General features: G+C 36.5%; 1 long non-coding RNA gene across 1 annotated transcript; it reads right to left on the bottom strand.

Moving 5' to 3' along the window:
- Positions 1-329: 329 nt before the first annotated feature.
- On the bottom strand, positions 330-1,735 carry LOC127856162 (uncharacterized). The gene is made up of 2 exons (XR_008037878.1): positions 1,590-1,735; positions 330-841 (listed from the first exon to the last, which is right to left on the bottom strand). It is a non-coding gene; the product is annotated as an uncharacterized LOC127856162 (long non-coding RNA).
- Between the last annotated feature and the right edge of the window lie 4,052 nt (positions 1,736-5,787).

Raw genomic sequence — 5,787 nt, 5'->3', positions numbered from 1 at the left:
TGTGTGTATGTTGTTGACAGTAACAGACTGAACAATTTGTCGTTTTGGTCTTTCTTGGTACAGTTGAAAATTTGAATTATCACTTATCTATAAATATATGGTGATATCTGTTGAAATACCATAATAATCTGTCTTGTGTCGTTGTTATAACGGTAATGAACAAAACAGTGTGGCAACTGAGCTCAGACTTTAGTGTTTACGCAAAAGTCGACAAAGTCCATCACATACAAAAACAAAATGACATTAAAATGATATGACAGAAATTATGTGATCTCAAAAAGTTCAACACCTGATACATTGTCTTTTTGCAGGGTGAACAGAAAACACAATAAAAACAGAATTCTTTATTTTAAAATAAAGGCCTCCGGTCCAAAAACCATGTAATTAATACAGTTGTAACAGTATGAGTTGTGTCAAATTTCAATGTTCATGAGGTATCAATAACATCAAGTGGTACACATAAAGAGAGACTTTCCTAACAATATCAGCATCTTGAGATGACATCAGTTCATAGAAATTATTTGATCTAAAAAAAGTTCAACACCCGATAAGTTGTCTTTTTTTAAAGGTGAACAGAAAACACAATAGAAACTCCGTCCTGCTAAAATATACAGAAATTGAACAATACCCAGAAAAGCCAGTTGAAATCGAAGCCCTGGTTGCCTTTAAATTGATTACAAACACATATTGTTTATGAAACTGATCTAACGTAAATGGAATTATATGCATACTATTTTACAAGTCAATCTGCAACAAGCTATGCAAAAAGCGCGTGGTTGTGTGAAGCAATGATTGTTACTTATTTGTACCCAATCTCATCAACTGCAGGTATTACGTAAATCTGAAAATGAAGAAAATAAACTTTTTGGTAAATATATTCACAACCAGACTCGGTAACTAGAAATAACACTTTCACCGTGAGACATTAAAAGCAGATGAAGCGCCTTAAAATTAGTGATATTGTTTTAAAAAAAATGTTTAATTAGTAAGATACATGTTCTTTCAATCCTCTGTTTGGAAACAATAGAACAGTGAGAAGAGTTATATTTTCGTGAACATACTTGAAAGCAGAAATCGTCGATCGAGTGGTCAAGATCGCCCTTCTATATGTTAAGACCCAATACTATTTTGTTTAACGTATACACTGATACGAAATACGCAATTAACAAGTCAACATAAACGTATATCTTACTGATGTAAATTGACATGACACGACTGCGCTTGTTTTACCAATATTACGAGGACTAAACTATGAACACACACCAACACTTCGAGGACTGTTTTCGTTGGGAGAACTTACACTCGAGTTAGACAAATCCAAAGTAGCGTTTTTTGATAAACAGGGCCTAATGCAACATAATGTCGTTGACTAATAGAAAATCAGTGACGACGTTTTAAGCCAAAACTGGATTTTCGTTTAAAACAGACCCCCCACAAACGACAAATTCTATGAAACCGGAAAATGTCGTCCATGATTAGCCTGTGCGGACAGCAATGACAATTTTCACATATGCAATTAGTCCTGTTTTCTCAAAACGTGGCTCATACGCGAGTTACGGTAAGCTGAATATTATCATAGATAATATTACCTTATGGGAGTTAACCCATGGACACGAACGCGCCGAGCGTGAACATCCCCGTCAATGGTCCGCCAAACGCGGCAGGTAGAGTTCCAGCGATCTGAAATATAGTGAATATGAGACACACTCTGCGAAAACGGGGCTTAAAGCATATGCTTACGATGTCATTCGCACAGGCTAAACAGGGACGACACTCTCCGCCAAGATGCTTGCTTAAAAGAAACTTACTTTAAACGAAAAATACAAAAAAAATACAAACGGAAGGTGATGTCGCTAATAATACTGTGCAACATGAAGACGCTAATCTGGGTCGACACTTAACGCACATGCATTTAGTCCACTTTTCCCAGAGCGGCTTAAAAATAGGCTAAGGGTGCAGTAACTGCAACACGGCTTGATTTCAATCTTTAAGTAAGTTCATGCTAGTTGTCAAAGTTGTGTGTAATGTAACACGATTTATTGTAAATGCACCAACAATATTTGAAAAGCAAGCAGATACAAATTAATTTAGTTGTCAAGCAATTTATCATCGCATTAAACACGTTTATCAAAGTAATATAAAACGTTTTTTTTTAATTCTCATTTCAGTCGGATTAAATTAACAATACATGTACTTACCGTAACGTTTATCATTTGAATGCATTATTCTAATAATTATTCACTCTGTACAGTAGCTGTGTGTACTACGTTCGGCTCAAACCCATTTATTTCAGCTCGATTGCATAGAATGCCTACCGCTTATTCGCAAAGCTCTCGAGTCCGTTTCCTGGGACTAGAACCTAATACTTGCTGTCTCTGGGGGGTGAGGAGATCTAAAGAACGCTCCCACAGTGAGTATTGAACCCATGATCTACCGGTCGCTAGGCGGACACCATATCCACTACGCAATGGCGACCTATGTTTGTATTGACTACACTGGGAATCTTTCCAAATAAGTCATCAACCACAGTCGGCATGTACGTTCGGGCACGGGAATCTTGCACAATGAGGTAGCCAACCGTTAGAGATGAAATGGATATTTTAGAGCACGGGTTTTTGGGAGGATACGGTTTCAAGGAACTTAATCACAGATGTTCGTATTTTTAACAAACATCATGAACACTGTTTACGTACTAATATATTATTTGTTTAATAGTTTTAACTTATTATAATAGAAATAACAAACATTTGGCTAAAACATATTGAAATACCGGTTTTCGAACGTCTGTTGAAGCATAAGATAATGTATTAATTCTCCACGCTGGATTTATTATTGAAAAACGAAACAGTAACATACACACTGTGCTAGTCCTCAAAGTATTTTCGAAAGTATCGATGATTGCTCATTAATGAAGCAATATTTTAACGATTAGTAAAAGTCCGGAGTGCTATTTTGCTTGTTTCAACATAATATACATATTCTTTCTTAAATAATTGACACTTTTCACGAAACTGTGGACAAGACCCTTCAATTTTGCATGCGCATGTACAGGCTCAGTTCAGCGGTCAATTAGCACAGGCTAATCAGGAACGACACTTTCCGTCTAAACTGGATTTTAGCTGGGAAGAGACTTTCGTTTAACGCAAAATATCACGAACGCGGAAAGAGTCTTTACGCACATACATTAAACCCCGTTTTCACAGAGCACGGCCCATATGTTTGTGCGTACCTGTATAAGCGTTCCACCAATCATCGCAATCATGAAGGCGACGAAAATTGTCACACCTCCGAGCACGACAATGGTAATGAGAAGGCATAAACCTAACATCCAACATTAGCATGTGCGTAAAGTGTCGTCCCAGGTTGGCTTGTGAAGTCCGCGCAGGCTTATCTCAGACAGTAATTTACGGTCTTATGCATTGTGTAGTTCAAAGGAAGTCTATTCTAAACGAAAATACAGTTTCGGCGGAAAGTGTCGTTACAAATAAGTCTGTGCGATACGACACTGCACGCACATGCATTAAACACCGTTTTACTATAGCGAGATTCAAATAGATGTTTAGTGTTGTTTTATTTGGAATTCGTTATAAATAAATCTAGGTCAGATATGAGATTGGTAGGCACCGATACTCAGCCCTAACATGTGTGTCTTTTTGGATAGAGTTTGTTAACTATGGTGTCATTTGAACAATTGCTTTAGGAATTGAACAAAACTGACAGTGCTAAATGGGAGGGGCACGATGCCCATAACATATTTTCAAACAACACGGTAATTTCAAAAAAAGACGTGCAATATGTGTGTTTGTTGGTAGTGCGTCATTTGTCATAGTCGGCTCATATATTAGCGCCAGTTGACTAGGCAGAGGTCTCATGTTGTTTATTGATGAGCCGCACTGTGGGAAAACTGGGTTAAATGAATTGCGTAAAGGTTCGTCCCAGATAAATAAAACACTAGCTTAATTTCTCTCCTGAAACTTATACTGGGGTTCAAGTATTCTTATAAAGTAAACAATGATTCTCTATCATACAAACAAGATTGAAGTAACTTCAGAGAAGAATTTGACTGAGCGCTGCAATTTCGATCTATATATTTTTTATGCAAGATTTTTAAGTTTGATATGGTGTTGTATTGGGTCAAAACTTATGGAGGAACGATCGTGAACACTTGATTGACGATTTTTATGTTATTCTATGCAAACTTATTTTATGTTAACAATATGATTATATGCGTTTCATTGGCATTTTATGCCTCATGGTGAACGAGTTATTTCTTGTAACCGTGCCTTGTTATTTACAAAAAGTTATCGTATTAATTTTAAGCTTTACGTATGACTTTCTTTTCATGAGGTTGGGTACAATTCGGTAACAATATATGCTTAATATATTTCATCAAATGGTTAAGTCCTCATATTGTATGAATTTGTTGAGAGTTGAACTTGAACAAATGTATTATGGGGGTGAAGGTCAAATTGTGGGTGGTAAAACCAAGTTTCCGGGTGCCAAACTCATAGCCAAATCATACCGGTCCACCCAATATACGGTTCCATATACCTGTCCCCTAATAAAAAAAATCAAAATCCAGGACTTTATCCCTAGTACTGGTGAAGTTCCCACTTCAAGATTTTCTTGGCTAGGAAATGGCAAGTAAAGGGGGCATTATTCATACTAAAGTGACCTTCATACTATGGGCATCGTTTGAAAGCTGGTTGCACCCCGATTATGGATCAGAAAGAATTTTGAGGATCGAACTTTTCGTTCAAGAGTTATGGACCTTGGCGCACCCAACGTTAAAAGTCTATGGGTTTTTTTGCCGAATTTTGATCTGGTTAATGTTAGTGCTCTGTAGGTTGCATACATAGACCCCTTATTTTAGGTGTGTACGTACAAGGTGTGAATCTCTACAAGGCCCGGGAGGTCCGCCCGGGGATAAGGGGGGCGTGTAATAATGAAGTTTTGGGCGTTTTTTGGCCTATTTTTTCGTTCTTTTTTTAAAGTCGAAATCTGGTGATTTTATTTCGCAAGTTAAAATAAATTATTTAATATTGTCGCAATTGTAATACAATTTCCAACAAATGGACACTTTTATTTTGAAAATCGGCCGAAAAAATGAACGTGAATGAAACGATGAATTCTGAGGTCGTTAGAGACACTTCTGGGAGGTTAAACAATATCACTAATTTTAAGGCGCTTATTCGGCTTTTTATGTCTCACGGTGAAAGAGTTATTTTAGTTACAGAGTCTGGTTCTGAATATATTTTCCTAAAAGTTCATTTTCTTCATTTTAAGATTTTCTTCATTTTAAGATTCACGTAATACCTGCAGTTGATGAGGTTGGGCTTAGATTTCAAATGGCTTTTCTGGTTATTGTTCAATTTCTGTATATTGTAGCAGGATGGTTGTTGTTTTGTGTTTTCTGTTCACCTTTCAAAAAGACAATGTATCGGGTGTTGAACTTTAATTAGATCAAATAATTTCTGTAATCATTTTATTGTCATTTTGTTTTTGTATGTGATGGATTTTGTCGACTTTTGCGTAAACACTAAAGTCTGAGCTTAGTTGCCATCAAACAGTTGTTATCAGATTAAAGAAAACGGTTAATTAAATGGCAATGATTATTCTCATTTTAGGATAAATACTAGCTTCCAAAGAATTGTACAACATTAAATAATCGATGGTCTTATCGAGCTTTTATTGAGAATCGTGCTTGCAAATATATTTGGTTAAATCGTGTGCGGCTGTTCAAACTCGTCAATGTTAGTGTAGTGTAACCTCTAAACTAGTGTGTAG

Source organism: Dreissena polymorpha, chromosome 1 (genome assembly GCF_020536995.1).
Source record: "Dreissena polymorpha isolate Duluth1 chromosome 1, UMN_Dpol_1.0, whole genome shotgun sequence".
Lineage (NCBI taxonomy): Eukaryota > Metazoa > Mollusca > Bivalvia > Myida > Dreissenidae > Dreissena > Dreissena polymorpha.
Note: the sequence above shows the minus strand (reverse complement) of the source record. Positions and strands in the feature narration are given on the sequence as shown.